General features: G+C 37.3%; 1 pseudogene; it reads right to left on the bottom strand.

Moving 5' to 3' along the window:
* Positions 1 to 9,208: 9,208 nt before the first annotated feature.
* The window catches only part of LOC111147489, a 50,381-nt pseudogene continuing 35,245 nt past the window's right edge, over positions 9,209 to 24,344 (bottom strand).

Below are 24,344 nucleotides of genomic sequence, written 5' to 3'. Positions count from 1 at the left end.
TATGTGCTGTTGTGCCAGTAACTAGAAACTATACTCAACATTCGTTATTAAGCATAATTCTTTTTTTTTTTTTTAAAGATTTTATTTATTTGACAGACAGAGATCACGAGTAGGCAGAGAGGCAGGCAGAGAGAGAGGAGGAAGCAGGCTCCCTGCTGAGCAGAAAGCCTGATGCGGGGCTCAATCCCAGGACCCTGAGATCATGACCTGAGCTGAAAGCAGAGGCTTAACCCACTGAGCCACTCAGGTGCCCCACGTTATTAAGCATAATTCTTAAGACTGGTTACTTTTTTTTTTTTTTTTTTTCTAACCTTTCATATATGTTTCTCTCTCTCTAGTTAATGGTGGCTACTTCAGGGCTCTATCTGATTCAGTGTGTTTAGGTAGAAAAGCATTAGTCTGAATTTTGCTACATGGCTGATTCTTTATGTGGTTTTGTTGCTAAAACCTTTCTTAGTCTTATTTTATGCTGTCTGAGGTATAAAAACTGTTTGTTTGTTTAACTCTGTGAGATCTCAGATTTTTGGATTCTTTCTTTCTTTCTTTTTTTTCTTTTTTAACTTGCAGATTGGCTCCCTGTTTGCCAGGGGTTATCTCTTCCTTCTGTATTGCTAACACTAGCCAGTAGAAAACCTAGCAGTTTGTTTTCCAGCCTCTTTAGAGTTCCAGGCCTAAGGTTTTCTATCATGTTAATGCAGTTGGCAATTTTGCCCCATGTTTATCACAGCATAGTGTGGCTCTCCGGGTTTCCTGCGTCCACAGCCACATGATCACTAAGGCGGTACAACCATAGCGTCTCGGTTCAAGGTACCGATTTGTGCACAAATTAAAGTAATGCGAGTTTATGTAAAAGTAATTCCTCTTCTCGGCGGCTTGATATAAAAGATCTCCATTTTGATTACATACAGTTCAGTGCTGGTATCACAGAGTGTTGGAGGACTCAGGCACCTCTCGTCTATGGTTTTGAGTTTGCCCTCCTCCTTGTCCTCTGGGTCCTGTACGTTCAGCCAGTGAGTGGAAAAAGAGAGCAGACGATGTCATCAAGGCATCTGGGGGTCAGATCTGGAAGGAGTGCCTTTTACCTCTGCCTACCTTCCATGTCTGCACCTAACTCCCAGGGGGCCTGAGAGGTGTAGTTGAGTTGTGAGCTCAACGGGAAATGGGAAAGAGTTTTGTTTTGTGGTAGAAGATCTTTCAGGCTCTGCCACATCAAAGAGAAATGACAGCAATAGTAAAGGAGAGTGTGGAAGAACAATGAGGAGGAAGAAAAGATGTTGACAGATGAATAGAAGACATAAAGGGAAAGGGAACTTTGGAATGAGAATTTGTCATTTCATCTTTAGGATTATGAACTATATGTACTCTGTATTTCCTTTCTTTATAGATTAAAACAAAACCAAAACAAAAACAAAACTGAGGTTTCAAGAGCCTGATAACTTACTAATTTCACACAACCAAGAATGTTCATTCTTAAATTCAGATCCAAAGATATCCAAAAAGAACGTCATGCTCTTTCCACTTGAAGGAAGATACACACATACACCCACACCCATTAATGTCCAATATAGGGTTATACCCCCTGGAGCCAAATGAGTTTGACTTTATACTCAGAACTTCATTATTCTTCTGGCAGTTTTTCTTTATGAGAGATGTATCAGGCATAGTATGCTTAATAGTTGTTACTAATTTGATTAGTTAAGAAAATCTGGTTAACTAATTTAACCTGAGTATAAATTGGTGACAGTACATCACCCAAAAGACTTTCATTAGAAATGTAAAATAATAAAAAACCTTTAAAATGAAGAGATTTATCCTTTGAATCTACATGTGTAAATGTTCTTGCATTGCTCATTCAGTAAAACACACAGCAGTTTATTTAATTACTATCATTTGTCTCCAAAAGCAAATATTTACAAACTACATGAATTCCTCCAACACTCCATAGCTTTTAATCTGAACTGAGAAAGCAAGCTTCAAACTGATGGTTTTTGTTTAAAAGATCCAAATGTATGAATAAATATAAATGATTAATTTTTATTATTGTACTAGAACAGAAATAAATAAATTCTCTTTATGCAAACAACCATTTTTCTCTAAAACCTTTATCTGAGAGCCATGGGAGATATGTCTGTGAAGCAAGCTATTTTTGTTTGGCCCTTTAAAGAACAAAAATGTTTCAAAGCCACCACATAAATAAGGCTTTTATATCAGTTGTGTATATTATTGTCCTATTTAAAATTGTAAGTCTCTTAGTAGGCCATTTATTTTTCCATATAAGCAAAAATACAGACATATTGACATACTCAGGTCTTTGGAGAGAAACTTCTCTCTTGGGTGTAGTCCACTCAGACTGCACTCTTTTTGTGTGTGGCGGGGGAGCTTACATCAGTCTTCTCATTCTGGAAAACAGAACCTTACTGTAGTTCTAAGATAGGTCCCACCTCTTTATGTGCATTGTTCTGAAAATAACCGAAAGGTTCTAGTTTAACTTTGGGAGACATTGAAGTGTTAAAAGATAAACCAAGGCATATTAAAAATTTAAGTTTATTTGAGCAAACATTGATCCGAATTGGGCAATGACAAACCAGAACTGTTTTAGGAGTGTTTGCTCCCAGGAGCTAGAGGGAAAGACGTATGGAGAATGTTCAAAAGCAAGGAAAGGGAATTATTTGATTGGCCTCAACTTAAAGCCCAATTAGCTGTTTGTGATTGGTTGCCCCTACTGTCTTGATTTTGTAAACTTGAGGCATTTATAGGCTTAGATTTTCGTTTGCTTACATAGGCTGTCTGGCATTAGAGCCACCTCAGTCTGATGGCTTCCTTGTTTAAGTGCAATGAAAAATATTTAGTTGAGGGGCGCCTGGGTTATGCATCAGATTCTTAACTTTGGCTCAGGTCATGATCTCACGGTTGTGAGATTGAGCCCCAGGTCTGGCTCTGTGTGGAGTCTGCTTGTCCCTCTCCCTCTGTTCCTTCCCCTGAATAAATGAATAAAATCTTAAAAAAAAAAAAAAATTTTAGTTGAGGGACACCTGGGTGGCTTAGTCAGTTAAGAGTCTGCCTTCCACTGAGGTCATGATCCCAGGGTCCTGGAATCGAATCCCACAGCAGGCTCCTTGCTCAGTGGGGAGCTTGCTTCTCCCTCTTCTTCTGCTCGTTCTTTCTGACAAATAAATAAATAAATAAAATCTTTTTTAAAAAGTTCAGTTGAGAAGGTTAATAGCATGAATTATTATTATTTATAGGTGAATAAGATTAAATGTATGTATATTGTAGACCATGAGTACTGTTTATGTAAATATACACTCTGAGTGTGGTCCTGTCAGTTCCCATGCGCCCATAAGATTAAATTACCTATGTGTGAATTCATCGTTATAAGACTAGAATCTACATAGCCCATAGGCTCCCTGCAGAAACCCACCTAGATCGACCACATTGCGCGGAAAGAAACACTAGAATTGTCGCTTGTCTTAGCTTTTGTATCCTAAAAGCAGAGAATTCTTATTTGCTCTTTCTGAATATGACCAACCCCCCTGATTCAGAATGAGTCTTCATTCGTTATTTTTCTATAGTCTTTTCTGTTTCATTTTCTATTAGCTATGACACAGACTGTGTAATGTGTAAACCTAAAGAAGCAGAAACTTCACTATGATAGTATGTTTTTCAAATTGCTGCAAAAGTTGCTAGTGTATCCTTCTATAGATTCTTCTCCCTTATGATCATGTCAGTGAGAGGATTTATTAAAATTATTTGGTGAATGGAAAGACTTCTAGAACTCTATTCTTAGTCTTCACCCACTCTTCAACAAAATATTACTTTGTATTCATTTTCTGTTACATTGATGTTCTTCTCTGTTGAGACAAATTTTTGCCATTTAAGACTTTCTTGCTCACATAGCTGGGTGTTGTTTAAAGATAAACTGAGGCATATTAAAAATGTAAGGGTTTCTGCCATTGCACTATGGGTATTTACCCCAAAGATACAGATGTAGTGAAAAGAAGGGCCGTCTGTACCTCAGTGTTCATAGCAGCAATGACCACAGTCACTGTGGAAAGAGCCAAGATGCCCTTCAACAGATGAATGGATAAAGAAGATATGGTCCATGTATACAATGGAATATTATGCCTCCATCAGAAAGGATGAATACCCAACTTTTGTATCAGCATGGAGGGGACTGGAGGAGATTATGCTGAGTGAAATAAGTCAAGCAAAGAGAGTCAATTATCATATGATTTTATTTAATTGTGGAGCATAAGGAATAACATGGAAGACACTGGATGAAGGAGAGGAGAAAGGAGTTGGGGGAAATCGGAGCGGGAGATGAACCATGGAGAATGTGGACTCTGAGAAACAAACTGAGGGTTTTGGAGGGGAGGGGTGGGGGTTGGGTGAGCCTGGTGGTGGGTATTATGGAGGGCACGTATTGCATGGAGCACTGGGTGTGGTGCATAAACAATTTTGGAATGCTGAAAAAAAATTAATTAAAAAAAAGAAATAAAATATGTAAGGGTTTATCTGAGAAAAAAATTAATTTGAATTGGACAACACCAAACTAGAAGTGGTTAGGAGCAATCCTTCACAGAGACATTTATAGAAAGAAGATGGATGCAAAGTAAGGAGATTATTAGTTGGCTCAACTTTAAAGTCTAGTTAGCTGTGTATGATTGGTTGTCCTTACAGCACTTTGGTTTCATAACGCTGAGGCAATTACAGGATTAGATTTTGGTTTGCTTATGTAGGCCACCATGGCATTAGAGACACATCAATCTAATGGCCTCCTTATTTAATTAACTTAACAGTGTATTGTTAACCTTAAAAATAAAATAGCCAGTTATTTTATCAGCAAAATGGATTATTTGGAAATAACAAAAAAATTGCAATTCAGGAAATGCAAACTGGCAAAACTGTAGCAAGTCTGGAGAACAGAGGAGAAGAATGTTCTTTTATAGAGGAAAGGGAGGAGTTGGGAGGGGCTGTTACAAATTCATTGGAGTAAATTGAGAATTCAGAATGTGTAGTGGCTTTTCATTGGCTGAGTTATGACAGTGTGTCATCGGATGGGCTGTTCCTGGGTGAGGAGCAAATCTTTCTAACTCCTTGCTGGAGCAAGTTTAGGTTTATTGTTGGGAATGCAAGGCATCTCTCTTCCTTTAAGGTCTGGGACTGATGATGAATGGTAGTGTATGAGAGCTTCCACTTCTGGTCTTCTTATTTTTTTAAAATTTTTATTTTTTATTAACATATAATGTATTATTAGACCCGGGGTACAGGTCTGTGAATCACCAGGTTTACACACTTCACAGGACTCACCGTAGCACATACCTTCCCCAGTGTCCATAACCCATGAGTTTTCCTTTATCCAATTTCACAGTATAGTTAAAGATAATTTAAATTTAAAGGGACCTCAAAGACTTTCTTGTTCACTATCCTTGTTGTGTGGAGGAAGAAATAAAAATCTCAGAATCATGTGGCTTTCCCAAGACTAATTCACTCTTGAAAGTCAAAGGCGACCCTGGAACAGAGACTTGTGGTTCTAATTTCCTAATCTCCCCCCCGCATAATTCTTACTGACTGTCCTCTCTTAGATAGGTAAATGGAGATATTTGAATGTTTTTTATCCACATGCTTGATTCTACATAAGTGAATTCAAGGTACACATAGGATAATTAAAAGGGAGTTTTATAGCTGTCACATTTAAACATAGATACCCAATTCCAAAATTCGGAGGTCATAGATGGCTAACAATTATTAAATAATCTGTAGAACAGTCACATTTCATTTCTGGCCGTGCTAATTCTTGCTAGCTATGATACTAAACATCAGGTAATGTAATATACTTGATAATATAATTTTCAAATATCCAGCTTTGTGGATATAGTCAGTAGGGTCAATCTGTGCAATTCATAGATTATTTGGTAGTTTGTAGGCAGCTTCTGAAAGAAAGATTGGTATTTATGTTACAGGATTCATGACTGAAGAAGGCAGTTGAAACAGATAAACACAAGGCACTAAGTGAATTTACAGCAACACATATTATCAGGTGCTTAGAATTAGGTTCCTATTGCATTAGAACAAAGAAAATTAGTTGAAAGAGTTAAAAACGTATTTTAGAAATACTCTGTTTTAAAAATACAGAATATAACATAACTCAAATGAGATAAAATCTTTATAATATTTTTAAAAGAAGATAGCTATAAAGTTTTCCTACCAAAAGGAAAATAAATACATTTTTCTTAAAGATGTTACTTGTGGGGCACCTGGGTGGCTCAGTCGGTTAAATTCAGGTCATGACCCCAGGGTCAAAAAAATCAAATAAATATTTAAAAAAAATAAAAATAAAAAAATAAAGAAAAGATTTTTATTTGAGACTGCAAGCAAGAGTAAGAGAGAGAGAGAGCATGAGTTGGGGGGTGGGCAGAGAGAGAGAGAGGGGGAAACAGACTCACGTGAGCGCAGGGCATGATCCCAGGGGCAAAAAATCAAAAAAATATATTTAAAAAAAAATAAAAAGAAAAAAAATATTTATTTATTTGAGACTGCAAGCAAGAGCAAGAGAGAGAGAGCATGAGTTGGGGGGTGGTGGGCAGAAAGAGAGAGAGAGAGGGAGAAGCAGGCTCCCCATTGGGCAGGGAGCCAGCCTTGGGGCTCGAGTTCCAAAATGATGATCAGAGCCAAAGGCAGCTACTTAACTGACTGAGCCACCCAGGTGCCCTTAAATACATTTTAAAGTAAGAACAAAAGAATATGATTAGCTTTTCTCGAAGTGTGAGGAAAAATGAGAAGAAAATCTTCACTGTAGTGTGTTAAATAATAGTTCTCAATTTTTAAAAATGGAATTAGTCAATAGAAAAGATAATTTCCTTGAGGTTTTTAATGTAACTCAGAACTTGATAGGCTCTTTATAGAAAAAAAGTGACCTTTTCGTTGACAGTTAATTATTAAAGTACCAATTTATAAAACAGTGTTTTTTCTATTGATTTTGAAAGGAACATGAATATCAGTGTAATGGGTTATTAGTCAATCACTGGTATTAAGAATTAGCTGTTAATTGTGAAGTAGATGGTAAACATATTATTCAAGTAATTCTCACAATAGAATTTTCATTTTGGGTTCCCAAATGAGGTAACTTTATGTGAATGTCTCAGTACCGACTTAATTGTTTTTTTTCTCAGGAAATAGTGTCTTTATAAATGTCTATATATCTTAGATTGAATAATACACTTTAGGGAATATTCCAGTGAATATTGCTAACTATGTTATAATATCAAATTCAGTTCAGTATTCAGTGATTTAATTCATAATCATCAAAAAACACAAAATCTAAGGTAAAAGTAAATTGGAAAGTTAGAAAGGAAATTGGAGGAGAGGTATTTATCACTGTTGAAATATTAGCTAATTATAACCAAATATAGAGTGAGAAAATGAAGTAGTTATGGTATGAATTAGAAAATAGATACTTCTGGGGCGCCTGGGTGGCTCAGTGGGTTAAGCCGCTGCCTTCGGCTCAGGTCGTGATCTCAGGGTCCTGGGATCGAGTCCCGCGTCGGGCTCTCTGCTCGGCAGGGAGCCTGCTTCCCTCTCTCTCTCTCTCTCTCTGCCTGCCTCTCTGTCTACTTGTGATCTCTCTCTGTTAAATAAATAAATAAAATCTTTAAAAATAAATAAATAAATAAATAAATAAAAAATAAAATAAAAAAAAAAGAAAATAGATACTTCTGTGAAAAGACAAAACCACAACTCTTATCAGAAAAGCTGAGTTTCTATGCAAAAAATGGTAAAGGGGAAGGAATTTTTACATGTTGGGTAAGTAAACAAGATTGAAAACTCTAAATTTTTTGAGTGGTAGAGAAATATATTTAATTATTTAACAACCTGAAGTTACCACTTGTGAGTAAAGCACCAAATAAATGTTATTTCCTTATAGTTGTGAGTATGTACAAAGGTAGAAAAAAAGGGGGGGATTTCCAAAATATTTCAGTGATCTATTCCAGATGTGAATTCACCTAGAGCCTAAAGATGTCAATTAGAATCAATTATTCAGAAGCTGATTATCCCGTTCATCTATTTCCATGTGCTTTTCCCTTAACATTTGTCTTTTCTTTTCCATTGTTAGCAAAAAGGAGAGACAAATGACTGTGGAGGCAAAATTAGTTGATTATGTATAAAAAGCTAACTGGTTCAATGGAATATTACTAGACCAAGAAAGGAATGTCATAGTGATACATACTACAACATCAATAATTCTGGAAAACTTTATGCTAAGTTAAAAAACAAGTTGCAAACTGCCCATATTGTATGATTCTCTTTATATATTTTTAAATATTTTATTTATGAGAGAGAATGAGTTGGGGGAGGGAGAGGTAAAGGGAGAGGGAGAAGCAGGCTCCCCACTGAGCAGGGAGCTGGACATGGGACCTGATCCCACCTGAGTGGAAGGCAGATGCTTAACCAACTGAGCCATGCAGGCACCCCTGATTCTCTATTATATTAAATGTGAAGAATAAACAAATTTATACTAACAAAAAGGAGATTAGTGATTAGTGCTTACCTGGGGCCAGGGGTGGGGTGGTGTATGACTGCTAATAGCTAGGGGATTTCTTTTAGGAATAATAAAAATATTCTTATATCGACTGTGATAATGATTATGTAACATTGTGAATATGCTAACATAATTGAATTGTATGTTTTAAATGGTCAGGTTTTTGATATGTATATTATATTTTGATAAAGCTTTTTTAAAAGAAAAAAAATTATATCTCATTTCAAGTCTTACAAGAGTTCCATTTAGAAAAAGGCAATACATTTACCATTACATCTAAAAAGATGAAGGTAATTGGTTACACTGATAAAAACAATTTTATTGGCTGGTAAGGATGAAAGATATATTGTGATTTTTATGGAGGCTCAATCACACAGGCATGATCAATTATTAAATCCACTCCTAGTCCCTCTCCCATCTTTGAAGAATGGGATGTAGAACTGAAAATTGCAAGCTTCCAATCATGGCTTGGTCTTTCTGGTGACCAGCCCCTATCAAAGATCTATTTCTTTAGAACAAAGACACTGCCATTATTACCCAAGAAGTTCCAAAGGATTAAGGATCTCTGTATCAGGAACTGGAGTAAAAGACTGAATTGTAGAAGAAAATATTCTACTAGCACCCCTATTTATAAGGAAACTGTTTGCTGTAGCCAAATTCATCATCATATTAGGAAACAAACTTGACAAGGTAGTCAATGAGAGCAATGCCAGCCTCAGCATTGAAAGTGGAAGAGTGAGTGTTTCTGTTAAGGCTCAGGAGACAACTTGGTATTCAGTGTAGCCTGAGATGCCCTTGAAGGAGCCCTCTGGTGCCTGCTTCATCATCTTCTAGATGTCATTGTATTTGGCAAGTTTCTCCAGGTAGCAGGTTAGATCCACGACTGACCTGTAGTGTTTGGACAATAAACAATAATTTTAAAAGAATAATATAAATGGTCTGTGTTTCTAATAAATTAAAATTGGGGGTGAGGACACAGAAGTCCATGCCAGTGAGCTTTCCATTCAGCTGAGGGATGATCTTGCCTATAGCGTTGGTGGTGCCAATAGAAGCAGGGATGATGTTCTGGGCAGCCTCTCAGCCATCACACCATAGCTTCCTAGAAGAATTGTCCATGGTCTTCTGGGTGACAGTGATGGCATGGACTGTATTCATGAATCCCTCTCTGATACCAGAGTTGTCATGGATGACCTTGGCCCAAGGAGCCAAGCAGTTGGTGATGCAGGAGGCATTGCTGATGATCTTGAGGGAGTTGTCATACATCTCATGGCTCACACCCATCACAGACATGGGTGCATCAACAGAAAGGACTGAGATGTTGACCCTCTTGGCCCCACCCTTCAAGTGAGCACCAGGCTTCTCCATGCTGGTGAAGACCTCAGTGGACTCCACAAAATACTCAGCACCAGTATCACCCCATTTGATGTTGGCAGGATCTCCCTCCTGGAAGATGGAGATGGGCTTTTTATTGATGACAAGTTTTCCGTTCTCACCCTTGCCTGTGCTGTGGACTTTGCTGTGGGTTGGGTCATCGATGGTGACAGTATCCACTTTGCCAGAGTTCAGATAGCCCTGGTGATCAGACACTCAATATGGCCAAATCCATTGACTCCAGTCCTCACCTCCACATCTCAGGGACATGCACCAGAAGATGCTGTTGTCTGTCAAAAGGACAGGAGCAGAGAATCGTATTTTAAAATATTTTTATATTGATGACAAGAGTTTGATAGTCTTCCCATCAGGGAAGAGATAATTTGAAAGTAATGGAAGAATATAGTGAATATCCACTTTAGTAATTATGAAATAAAAATTCAAAGGATTGCTATTAAAAGAGATAACATTTAAATTTTGTCTTTTACTCTATGTAAACTATTTGATGCTTTCATGGTCTATTAATCATTTATTATGCCAGCATATTGGAAGATCAATGGTCTGGGTAAAAAGGTAGAAAAGGTAGATTTCCACTTCTCCATTTCAGTCATTTTTAACCAGTGATGTCCAGAGTGATCTACACAGTCATTTTCAAGTGACTGAAATGAGTTTGTACAAGAAACAGTAATTTTAAAAGAATAAAAATCTTTTACATGGTATGTATATCTAATAAATTAAAATTTCCATTCAGTTTGACAAGCAATCTGAGATTTTAACACTCCCTTTAATACTTTTGCCCATGTGGGAGGTTACTATTTTTACCCAAATTTCTACTGTAATGTATTTTTTTTTCTTCTGTATTTAGTGGGTTAGGCTTCTGCACAAAAAGCTATCCAGGCAATCAACCATAGGCATGATGAGCATTTCAAAGAAGAGAAGAGGTGTGTGCACTTGGTGAATTATATGTTCAAATTCATTGCCCATTTTTCAGAAGTATTAACATCCTCTTACTGGTTTGTAAGATATCTGAACAGACCATCATCCCCTTGATAATATGTAGTAACTAGGTACATAGGTCTGAGCCTGATGGTGTACGCTCAGATTCCAACTCCATCATCTATTTGTTGAAAAACATGGATCAATAAGTAAGCTAACACTTCTCACTTTTCTCATCTATAAAATGAGGACAGTAATACTACCCATATCTTATTATTGCTAGCAAAGTTAAAGGCTTAATACATGTAAAACATTTAGAAACTTTGTTCCTAAATTTCCTCTTGCATGAAATGAGGATAATCATACCATTTTGTAGCACTATCATGAGACTAAACACTTTTATATATGTAAAGTGATCTGAATGGTGCTTGGCATTTGGTCACTGCTATGTAACTACAAGTGCTATTAACATTTTTACTTTATTATTCTAATAATGTCCAGTGTACAATAACTCCCTGCTATTATACAGTGCAAATAACTGGGTTTATGGTGTGTTTTGTAAAGTTTTGAATTTTTATGCAGTGGTACCATTTTATAGGCCAATGGATGCTAGTCGTGCCATTGCATTCTTTATATGGTTGTCTTAATCTGCTTGAGGTACCATAACAAAATTCCATAGACTTAGTCGCTTAAATAACAGGCATTTAGTTCTTATACTTTTGGAGTCTGGGAAGTCCAAGATCAAGGTGCTGGGAGATTCATTTGCTGGCAGGGCACTTCTTCCTGACCTTAGATGGCCTTTTTTTTTTTTTTTTTTTTTTTTTGCATTTTCATCACATGGAAGAGAGAGCAGGAGAGCTCTGGGCTCTTTTTGGCCAGAGGGTCAAAGCTCTTTTGGCCAAAACTCTTTGTCTTCTTAAAAGATTACTAGTCCCATCATTGGGGGCCCCACTCTCAGGACCTCATTTAGACCTAATTACCACCCAAAGGTCCATTCCTCTGAAAATACTACGTTGGAGATATATGAATATGAATTTGAGGGATTTGGGAATGCAAATATTCAGTACATAACAATAATTGTCTCATTTCAATCTCTGTGTATCTTACAGGTTTGATGCTTTTATTATCCCACTTTTCAAATCAGGAAACTACTCTTTTCCAACATATATTTGAAAAGTTGTTTTAACTTTTTATATTGGACTTGAGATTCATCATTGTTGTTTTATAGGTACATTTATAAAGCTCCAGTTATACATATAGTTACATATATATATATGTATTCTACTTTTATAGTTTGATGGAGAAATGATTAAAATAATAAAACAAAGGATGTCATATTTGTTTTATTGTTTAAAAAATTTGTAAAATAATAAACAGAAAAACTTAATATAGTTAAGGCTCCTCTTACCATTTTGTCAAAATAAGCACACTTTATTTAGCTGAAACTCTCTAATTTGAGTGCATATGAAATTCCTATGTCAACCTTTGACCATAATTTATTTGATTAATCTTTTTCAGTTACTTTGTTATTGAAATTCAACTTATATAAAATATTGTTAGTCTATTAGCATCCCAACATTTTATTGACATGTTTCATTATAGGAGAATAGTCTCATATATCATGACATTGGTTTTTTTTAAAGATATATATCAGCAGTATGTTTTGCTTTATCTCTGATTCTATTGCAAAAAAAGAGGGAGGGGTGTTTGGATCTAGCTGGCCATGATTGTGGAACTAAGCACATATAAACACTTCCATGGTACCCTCTGGAATTCTTACTCTGTTATTTAAAAGGTTTTGAGAACTGAGCTGTGTGTTATTTAAAAGGTTCGGAGGACTGAGCTGTGTCTGCAGAATGAAGACTTGTTCTGTTTTGTTTTGGTTTCACTCTCCAGGTACCTGTGACCAGAAAGTGGAGTTGCTTTCTTTCTTTTTTTTTTCCTTCATATTGCTAATTCTTATAATTTTTGTAATTTCTTCTACTCTATCTTGCCAAAACTTCGCTATTCTTTTGATATTCATGATATTTGACTATTAAATCGGCTCCCTTTTCTGAATTTTCCTTCATTCAGTAAAGTCTTTAGTTTTTGACTCAAAATCCCTTTCTCCATTCCATTCTTACTGTCAGTCCCTCCAATGGTATTTTATCCCAATTCTCTTCTGCTACTTGCTGAAATAACCTCTCAGCCACTGCTTTTCCTAAAAACTCTGAAAGTGTGATTTCAGACATCTCGCCTTCCATCTCAACACCCCTGTATCATCCAGTTCCACTGATAGGATTCCTCGATATTGAAGCTGCTAGTCACACTAACCCCATCATTTTCTTACTAACATCATTCCTCCTCGCACCTTGTTCTACTCTTTGCTCAGTTTATATCCCATGGTCTATTTGGCCTTTGCAAAAGCGCTGCCATCTTTGAGCTCTGATGTTCTCCACCAGCGGTAGTCCAAGTCCTATGGAATCCAGTCATCCAGCTTTTTCTTGTCTGTACCTAAACAGCTGAATTTTGCACAGAAAAATAACATAATTCAGGATAGCTAGTTTAGATACTTGGGTAACACTGGCAGGAAATTTTACAATGCATTCCTAGCAAGCTTTGAAGCCTCTCTCTTCCAGATCTGTGCTTCTTAAAGTATTTTTCAGAAACTGGTGCTCTTTTATAAGCTATTTATTAGTGGTCCATGAAGAGTGAATTTGCAAACTTTTAGAGCAGTTTCAAGGAATAAGTTTAATGCTCCTGAATCTAATGTTAGACAAGTCTTGTTTTGGTTTTATCTGACTTTTTAAAAATTTAATATTCCAGTATTTCATTTTTATTTTGTAAGAGTATTTGTTCATGGTGGATTGCAAATAAAAATAAATGGTCTATTACCTTGGATTATTTGAGAAACACTATCTTGGATGATTATTTCATACCTTCTCCTCTCTTCTGGAACCTCTCTTTACCTTCCTTATCCTGCAGAAGATAGAGCTGGCTTCTACTTCAGTGTAAAAGAACATAGAAGCTATTGGAAGGGAGCTCTGTCTCCCTCTCATTACCACGTTGGGGATCATACCAGCACCTGCCCTGCCGCTGCCCTCCCCTGCTCTGGTGGAAGAGGCCCCTCCCTGCTCTGCACCCTCACCTTTCACCTGTGCTTTGGGGCCCCTTGTCCTTTCTACCTTGTCAGAGATTTGCTCTGCAGTTTTCCCTTTCTTCACCAGCACGATCTCTTTCTCTGGATAATTCCTACCAATGCTGCAAACATACTGCAGTATCTCTCCTCTGAAAAAGAAAAGAAAAAAAGGCAAATATGTGACTCTAAGTTCAATATTCCCACAAGGTCCTCCTCCATTTCTCTGCTTGTCCTTCACATCAAAAGTTCTCAAAAAGAATGTGGGAAAGCTGAGGACTCTCATCTAGAGGAACTCCCAAGCTCCGGCAAAATTGAGGTGGGGGCACCCCAGATTGTAGTTTCTCATTATAATTGGTTTCCCTGTCCTGGGGTAATATGTAAGTTCTGCACCACGCACAGGAGAAATTTGTAATTGTTTATTTGATTGGGCAGACAGATATGCCTCATCGTCCACATTTTTTATTAAGCATATCACTGAGCTATTCATAGACTTCTCAAGGCAGTAGACTAGAGCAACCATAGCAGGGCCTTTGCTGGCTGCTCTCTGGTGGCCCCGACTAAGTATGAGTCACAGCAAGGGCTTACTGCTAAGGGGGGAGTTCCTCGATTTTTAGGCAGAGTAAATTTAGTAAGCCTGTTTCTCTGAACACTGCTTGTCTTATTGATTATTTCATATTCATCCCTCTACCTCCAGTTGGGACAAGCCTTCAGGGATTAAGAACTCAGCAATATTTCTTGATGAGTAAAGAAGATGTTCATTAAGTATCTACTATATTCTAAAATTAAATACTTGCAAATTTGCGTAATCAGCAATAGTGAATAATGTAGTGTTTGGTGAGAGGACAACCTGGAAAATGCTGATGAAAATTCTCATGGGGAAATAAATCTCTTTCTGGTTAGGTGAAGGAGAAAAATATTATAGTGTTGTGTAGATAAATACTCTCTTATAATAGTGATCATTATTAGATATTGTTCAGTGATTCATTATATTAATATTTTAAGATAATAATTTCTTTTTTTTTTTTTTAAAGATTTTATTTATTTATTTGTCAGGGACAAAGGGAGAGAGAGCGAGCGAGCACAGGCAGACAGAGAGGCAGGCAGAGGCAGAGGGAGAAGCAGGTTCCCTGCCGAGCAAGGAGCCCGATGTGGGACTCGATCCCAGGACACTGGGATCATGACCTGAGCCGAAGGCAGCTGCTTAACCAACTGAGCCACCCAGGCGTCCCTTAAGATAATAATTTCTAATTGTCCAGAATGAAAGGATATATTGACCTTAACAGAAAAATAATTTTGAGGTAAATTAAGCATCAATGAAAATTATAATATGAATAGTGTTTTTTTGCTGGCTTTTTACTTACATTGGATCATTGTTTTATTGATCTCCTAAATAGCTATCTATATGAGAGCCCTTTTTAATTTAACATTACCTTTCCATCAAAGGATATGAATTCTTTATTAAGCTCAATAGCTTTTTTTTTTTTAAGATTTTATTTATTTATTTGACAGAGATCACAAGTAGGAAGAGAGGCAGACAGAGAGATAAGGGGAAGTAGGCTCCCTGCTGAGCAGAGAGCCCGATGCGGGGCTCAATCCCAGGACCCTGGGATCATGACCTGACCCTAAGGCAGAGGCTTTAACCCACTGGGCCACCCAGGCGCCCCTCAATAGTTTTTTTAATAGACAAAATTATAAATGATTTTTGTTTTATTCATCAGTGACTTTACAACATGAAGACAGAATGGTTAAGAAGTATAGCCATCACACTGTATAGAGTTGAGGAGATCTTTCATTCGTGGTTCCTTGAATTACCTAATTATAAAACTGTGCTACTCAATAATTAAGTGATACATTTTTAGAGTACAAAACCAAAGCAAAACTACCATTTTATCATTTATGTCAATATATAAATGACATTTATTGCTGGTTGCAAGTTTTTGTAAGTTCTAACAGTGACCCTCTATTATTTAATCATGTCAAATAAAGATCATGCACCCCTATTCCAAGTCTAATGTGTTTGTGTGGGGTGCTGCCATTAACCTATTACCACCATCCCAGTCATCCTTTGATCAGCAACAAGTGAGTATTTAATCTATGGAGTGTCCGTAAGAGGACTTCATTAGAATTTTTCACCTTGGTACCAAATATGGCTTCAGCCATATTCTTGTGATAGCAGAGAGAATGAAGGCAACATAATAGCAAGGAGCAGAGAGGAGAATTAAATTAAATTAAATTAAATTAAAACCAGTAAATTCTTCCACCTAAGGAGTTTGAAAAGAGTTTTGATATAACCAACTGATCCCTAACTCTGCCAGGATTCTAATTATATTCCCTAACAATGTATATCTCAGTGAAGAGAAGAGTGTTTACACGGATTGGTTAAGTCTTTTAAATCAATACCTTGGTGGCTGAGTTGGTGCCAAGCTACCTGTCCTTGAAGAGGGGCTATTCCTGTGAAGTAACCACTGGCAGAAATTTGTTGGGAAGCGATGATGATAAACATAGGAGCTAGCTCATAAAATATCTGTGAGAAACAGTAAGTCTTAGTGACATTTACTGTGAAATTTGGAACTCAGTACAAACCAAAGAGAAGATGTACCCCTTTACAAGAGGCGTGATCATCTGTACAAGTGCTACGAAGTTACTGTCAATGGCCTAAATGTAAAAACAAAGTTGTGGCTGAAAATATCCTATGAAACTATGAAATTTCAAGTTCTACTCACTGCAGAGAGGGAATAAAGGCATGGTATTGCATTGATCTGTTTTTTACACTAGACTTACTAGAAAGTGAAAAATCATAAAATTTGAGACCATACTTTTTTTCTCATCAAAGAAGGTATTTAATTAGATATTAAAGACTATTTCATTTCATGGTTAGCAGGACCATTTTTCTGCACAGAAGCTTGGAATGTCATAATTGTATTGATGAGTTTTATGTTCCTGTTTTAGAGATCCATCCTTATTCCTCAAAAAGAGCCACAGTAACATACTGACATAGTCACACTCAGTTTCACTTTTTTGCGTGACTTGATTAGTCTGCCAGATGATATAAACTTAGCACTATACCAACTGTTTTGAAGATTTAAAAAAGACATGTAAAATGCTTTCCCCTTCAAGGATATTTAGTAAGGATTTATAATTAATTCCCAGAGAAATGATAATGTCTGTTAAATGGTGTTTCTTACAAATGTATTTTCTGTATAAGACAGGTCAGTTTGAGAATGAAACCTATCACTGGGGATAGGAAGGCTCAATGTTGAGGAAAGTGAGGTTCAGAAGGGATAATAAAGATCACTGTGGTCAGAGAAAAGACCCGAAGTTTTCAAGGTATACAAATGGAATGGGCTATTGTGTGAGGGAAGCTGTGTGGATATTAACTTGAGTGAATCTATTGAAGAATAACTCTCTACCTCTCTTGCCACCATGAGAAAAATGTCCAAACGTATTTCCACTAACTTTGTAGGGTCTACATATGAGGGTCTGATTTAAAATAAAACCTCTTTAAAGTACATACTTTGGAAGTGCTGTGGGAATATGGCAGAAACAACTGTTTGGAGCCAACTCCAAAACAAAAATAGAGAAAGGCAACATCCTGGACAGATTCAAAGGTTCTCCATGTGGAGGTAAAAAGGGAGAGGCAAGCTGTTTCAAAAGCAACTGAGAACACCTCAAGAATCATAGATGACTTTGAGAGCCAGACACTGCCGTTGAGTGAGAGGCCCACATGGTTACCAGCCATGAGAGAAATGCTCTTTCATAATCAGCTAAAAGGATTGTCAAGTGGGAAGAATACTTGGCTCCTAATTGGAAGAAAAACACCAAATGTAGTGAGATGTTATGGAAGAGGAAAAAAAAAAAAAACAGTGATCTCAAATATGTAAGCCTCAACTTGATCATGATACAGAATCTAGTATTGGTTTAATGATTAAAATATCTTACTAAATAAAATTCTGAAATGGAAAGATGACTTTAAAACCATATACTTTTCTAATTGTCAAGCATCTCTGGAGAAAATTATTAAAATCCCAGAGATTTTGAGATGGTTACTAATGCTGCAGTGTTTAGTATTTAGATGTATGAGACATGTATTTTGAACCACCAAACTTCTGTGCAGTCAAATGACATTATTTTTCTGTACCTTTATTTAACTGAGCTCTTTTCTCAGAAAAAGGAAACCTAACTCTACCAATGCAACCATTCCTTTGGTTGTCAGCATCCAGCCCTGCTGAAACCTGCTGCCAAGGTCTGCTGGACCCCATTCTCCAGTCATTAGACCCCTGCTGTTTATTCTGTGTTATTCTTTTCATAATTGAAAGGCATCTTTAGGGGTGCCTGGGTGGCTCAGTGGGTAGGAGCCTCTGCCTTCAGCTCAGGTTATGATCCCGGGGTCCTGGGATAAGCCCTGCATTGGGCTCTCTGCTCAGCAGGGAGCCTGCTTCCTCTTCTCTCTCTGCCTGCCTCTCTGCCTACTTGTGATCTCTGTCTGTCAAATAAATAAATAAAATCTTTAAAAAAAAAAAAAAAGGCATCTTTAGTCTACCTTCCATCAATGTGGAGTAGGATAAGCTACCTTAGATGCTCTCCTACACCTTTATAGACCTTTGGTAGTTTGGAGATGAGTGTTATTTCAAACTGTGTATCTGATTAGAAGTATTTTACCACAATTTCAGCTCCACTGATGCTACCCATTTTAGTACTGAGTGTTCAATAAGGTTATATTATCTCTGAGTTCCATACAGGAAGCTGGGCACAAACACTCTCTGCTCTCTGAACCCTAAATCTATCAGTTTCTGATAGTTTTCATAATTGAAAGGCATCTTTAGGGGCACCTGGGTGGCTCAGTGGGTTGGAGCCTCTGCCTTCAGCTCAGGTCATGATCCCAGGGTCCTGGGATGAGCCCTGCATTGGGCTCTCTGCTCATCAGGGAGCCTGCTTCCTCTTCTCTCTCTGCCTGCCTCTCTGCCTACTTGTGATCTCTGTCTGTCAAATAAATAAATAAAATCTTTAAAAAAAAAAGGCATCTTTAGTCTACCTTCCATCAATGTGGTGTAGGATAAGCTACCTTAGATGCTCTCCTACACCTTTATAGACCTTTGGTAGTTTGGAGATGAGTGGCCATTCCTATCGAAGTTTCAATATTAAGAATTAACAGGGGATGGGCACCTGAGTGGTCCAGTAGGTTAAACATTTGCCTTCAGCTCAGGTCATGGTCCCAGATCCTGGGATCAGACTCTTTGCTCAGTGGAGAGTCTGTTTCTCCCTCTCTCTCTGCCCCTATCCCCTCCCTACTCATGCCCTCTCTCTCATGCTCTCTCTCTCAAACAAAATCCTAAAAATATAAAAATAAAATAATTAACAGGGTCAAGTGTTTTGCTTTTCTAGGAAACAACCACCACTGACTCATTTTATGGACCTCTTATTTAAAAATTCTTCTAGGGAATAGAACTGTCCCCTGGGAAATGGTCATTCACTAGCACCCCTTTTGTCTAACTAGGGCCATGTGACTATTTCTTGCAGAAAAGAAAATGGAAGACATTAATTTTTTTCCCAGACCCTTAAGGCAGTTAAGGAACAAGTGTACAATCTTAACACTTTCTTCTCCCTCCTACTGGTCAGACATCAACACCTGTGGTGATATTAAAAGACCTATGCCTAAAAAGACAAATCCTCTATCAGCCCAGTATCCATGAGTGACTACAGGGAGCATAGTTCCACCTTGTGTCACGTTCGGCTACCAGTCAGAAACACCCTCATTGTTCTTTTGTACATTCAAGAAATAAACTTCTGTGGCCTTAAGCCATATAAACTTGGAGTTTGTTTGTTATAGCAGCTAGTATTACTGAAACTAATACATTTATTTTAGAGAGTTCTACCTAAGTTCTACTGTTTTTGGTATTTTTCTCTTCATATTTAAAATCAAGTTTCAGAAATGTAACAAACAAAATTACTTTTCTGTCTTAGGCATCTGGCTTGCAAACTATGTAAACATAGTTTGTCATTCAAAACTATTTTCTTTGCTGTAACTCTAAAAAGCATATTTTAGAACATTAATCCAATGTATTTTTTCTGTAACTCTATCAGTCTTCCTAAGGAACAGATGTATGGAAAGGCACTATTGCTTCCTAAATGGTAAAGGAGAAAAATAGTAGGGGAAAAGATATATGGGGGTAGAGTTTGAGAAGCAAGCTTCAGTTAACTTTCTTGTCCTCAAGTATCATAAAATAACACTGAGTTAGGCCAATACATTTTCTGTTGGGGACTCATGAGCGAGTAGTCTTTCAATCCCTAACATAGCTGCAGAAGAGTGGCCTTGGGCCTGGACCATTTCCTTGCAGAAAGATAAAAAGCCCTTATAGCATAAGATATAAATTTGTCTTTGGTTGGAATTATCTTTCCCTGTTCAGGTCTGTTGTGTAGTTTTCTGTTCAGCTTAAGTGTGTGTTGATATGGTTGTTCTTTTGGTTTTGTAGGGGAGGGAAAAGGCCCTTCACCTGCAGGACAAGAAAGATGGGTGCAGACCTTCTCCCCATATCAGCTGTGGGGTGAGATTTGCTAACTGTGGGGTACTGATGCTTACTATTAAAGTTGATCTTGCTCTGCCTCTCTTCTGTGTGAGAAAAGTGGTGTTCCACCCATTGCCTGTGTGAGTCATGTCTTCTTGGTGACCCTAACACTAGCAAACCATGCAGTGGATTGACATCCTGGGACTGTTGTTCCTGGTGGTAAGCACCAGATGTCATCCCCTCAACGTTTTCAAGTGAGAACACTAAAGCACACTGTTTTCTCTCTGTGATACAACTAATTCTTTAGACCTGCCTCCCCCCCCACCAAATGTTTGCATTTCTTAGCAAGCACCTGTGTCACCATGATTAATAATAAGTCTCAAGGGCAGATAATGGGATTTCCAGATGCTAATATTCACCGGGTTGTTTCTGAGATGATCAACTCTATAAAGTAGGCTCTAGGAATCTGTGAAGAATACTAATAATTTTTTTGAAATGTGTTCTAGTTAGAAAAAAATTGTAAGACATGTAAAAACACTTATTTATAGTTCAGAATTGTTTTAGTCATTGAAAAGCATTGCCAAGCCGAAATTAATTTGTTCAATGTTTTTACTTTAATTTTCACCTTGTGTTTGGAGCTGAAGATAGGATAGTTATAAATGTTGTCATAATTTTTTACAAATATCATTAAATAACTACTTTTTATAAACCTTAATTCCAGCATATGCCAGTTAACAAAGTCAGGGAGGTCAATAGATTCTGCTGTGGGTTGAGGAGGAGGGAATAATAAAATCAAAGCAGTGTTTTAGAAATAATGTTATATCTTCTTCTAATTTAGCCTGTACTCCTGGACTAATGTATCAGTAACTTAGCTCTTGATTATAGTTCCTGGATATTGCACTGGGATGGGTGTCATTTCAGTGGATATGGCCACATTTCTAGAAAAAGCATAGTAGCACAACATTGTTAGCACTTCAGAAATCTGACTTCATTAGAGTTCTCTATACTCCCTATAGATGTCAATGTGCTCATTTGCAAAATCAAGTAAATACAGTTTCCTAGTATCTGTTGTCTCACAGTTTAATTAAGGCTGTAAATTCTATAAAAAGTCAATTCTGTGTGCAAACAGACATAAAGATCTTTCAGATGCTTTGATTTATGACCCTATGCAACTCAACTAGATCTGATTCACTACAAAAACAAGGATCATAGAGTTTGTGGCCCCTTAACAATTTGCCTATTCAGTGAGTTCATTTATTCATTTAAAAAATAATAATATTGAGTCTCCATAAACATAAGCACTATTCCCGAAGCTGGACAAACAACCATAATAAGACAAGTCAGATGAAGTACTTGCCCCCCTGGAACTCACATTCTAGTCAAGGCACAGAGACAGACAATAAACAATAACAATAGCAATAGCACTAATTAAGATCATTTCAGATCATTGTAAGAGCTATGAAGAAAACAAAGGTTATGCAAAAAAAGAATGACTGTGCTTCTGGGTGGGGTGGGTGATGGGGGAGACCTCTCTGAGGAGATTACATTTGAAATCAGAGTTTAATAACAAAGAAACAGCTGTGAGAAAATCTTCAGAGCATTTTTGGTAGAAGGAAGAATAAGAATTAAGAAACTAAAACAGGATTGAGGTTGGGCATGTCTAAGGAAATAAGAGACAATAAAGATAACTATCACGTGAGTGAGAAGTATGGTGGCAAGGAGGGACATCCACAGAAGAGTCAGGATTTAAATGATAAAAGGCCTTGTGAGACGCATTAAAGTATTTGGATCTTTTACTATATACAAAAGGAAACTGTTGGGAGGTTTAAGCATAATATGGTTTATGTTTTATGAAATCATTTAGGTTATTCTGTGGGTAATGGATTATAGGGAGAGAGACAGGAAGAAGTTCCGAGATGATCACAGTAATTCAATAAAGAGATTCTGATGGCAAAACTGGGGTATTAGCACTGAAAATGAAAAAGGTAGATGGATTCAAGAGAGATTTTAGATGTAGAATTATAGAATTTTGTAGATTGGATGAATGATATGAGGAAAACTTAAAAATCAAGGACTTTTTTTTTTTTTTTTTTTGAGAAAGAGTGAGCACATGAATGGGGGGGGAGCAGAGGGGAGGGATAAGCAGACTGTGTACTGAGTGTGTAGTCCTATGTGGGGCTCGATCCCATGACCTGGAGATCATGACCTGAGCTGAAATCAAGAGTTAACCAACTGAGCCACTTAGGCACCCCAGGGAGAACCTTTTAGTTCTTGGTTTAAGCAACCAATGAGTGGTTTTCCATTTACTGAGATATAGCTGACTGGACAGGAATGAATCTAGGAGATCAATAATTCTAATGTGACCATGTTTTCCATGACTATTGAATATCTGTGTGGAGAGGTCAAGTATGCAACTGGTTTTAGTAGTCTGGAGCTCAACAAGGGGGTCACGATACACATGTAGAATAGCAGGAATAAAAATGAAATGTAAGGCTATGGGACCAGATGAGAGGAAAGTTAGAGGTGAATGGAGATACACTCTAACATTTGAAGCTCAAACAAAGGAGACACAGTGAGCAAAGCGACTACAGCAAGCAGTAAGTAGGACAAAGAAGCAAAAATGGGAGTGTTTCAATAAAGAGGGCATGAGAAACTGGTCAACTATGTTGCAAGCTGTTAAGAGATGGGGTAAGAAAAGGGTATAACTAGATGCCCTGGGACTGTTGTTACCTTTTTAAATAATATGCCAAAAAGCAAGATCATGAAAGAAAGAACTGATAAGCTGGATTTAATTAAAATAAACTTCTGCTCTTTGAGAAATGGTCAAGAGAATAAAATGGCAAGCTGCAGCCTGGGAGAAAATATTTGCAAAAGCCATCTGATAAAGGACTACTATTCAAAATATACCACATCTTCAAACATGTATATGTAATGGAATATTACTTAGCCATCACTCATCTGTGAGGAGGCTTCAAAACAGATGAACAGAGGGGAAGGGAAGGAAAAAATAAGGTAAAAACAGAGAGGGAGCAAACCATAAGAGACTCTTAACAGAGAACAAACAGGGTTGCTGGAGAGGAGGTAAGTGGAAGGATGGGGTAAAGGGGGAGGCATTAAGGAGGGCACTTACTGGGATGAGCATGGGGTGTTATATGCAAGGGATGAATCACTAAATTCTACCTCTGAAACTAATACTACCCTATATGGTAATCAACTAGAATTTTTTATAAGATTTATTTATTTGAGAGAGATAGAGTATGTATGAATGGGAGGTAGTGGTGCAGAGAGGAAGCAGACTCCCTGGGACTCCATCTCAGGACCCTGAGATTATACCTGAGCTGAAATAAAGAGTCAGAGTCAACTGACTGAGTCATCCAGGTGCACCACTAACTAGAATTTAAATAAATCTTGAAAAGGAAAAAAAAAAAAAGATCATCATACAAAATTCATAAAAAGCTTTTAAAACCCAGTAATAAGAAAACAATCTGATTTTAAAAAATGGTCCAAAGACCTTAACAGACATCTCACCAAAGAAGAGATAAAGATGGCAAATAAGCACATGAAAAGATGTTCAATGTCGTATCTCATGAAGGAAATGGAAGTTAAACAACAATGAGATGCCACTCAAACATATTAGAATGGCCAGAACCTGGAACGAGGACAACAGGGAAATGTTGGTGCTAAAAAGAAAAGAACTATCAAGCCATGAATACACATTGAGAATCTTAAATGCATATTATTAGTGAAAGGAGCCAATCTGAAAAGTCTACATACTGTATGATTTCAACATACAGTTTGTGATATTCTGGAAAAGGCAAAACTATGGAGACAATAAAGAGATTAGTGATTGCCAGGGATTGGGAGGAAAGGGATGACT

Source organism: Enhydra lutris, unplaced genomic scaffold (genome assembly GCF_002288905.1).
Source record: "Enhydra lutris kenyoni isolate GAN:26980312 unplaced genomic scaffold, ASM228890v2 scaffoldscaffold17, whole genome shotgun sequence".
Lineage (NCBI taxonomy): Eukaryota > Metazoa > Chordata > Mammalia > Carnivora > Mustelidae > Enhydra > Enhydra lutris.
Note: the sequence above shows the minus strand (reverse complement) of the source record. Positions and strands in the feature narration are given on the sequence as shown.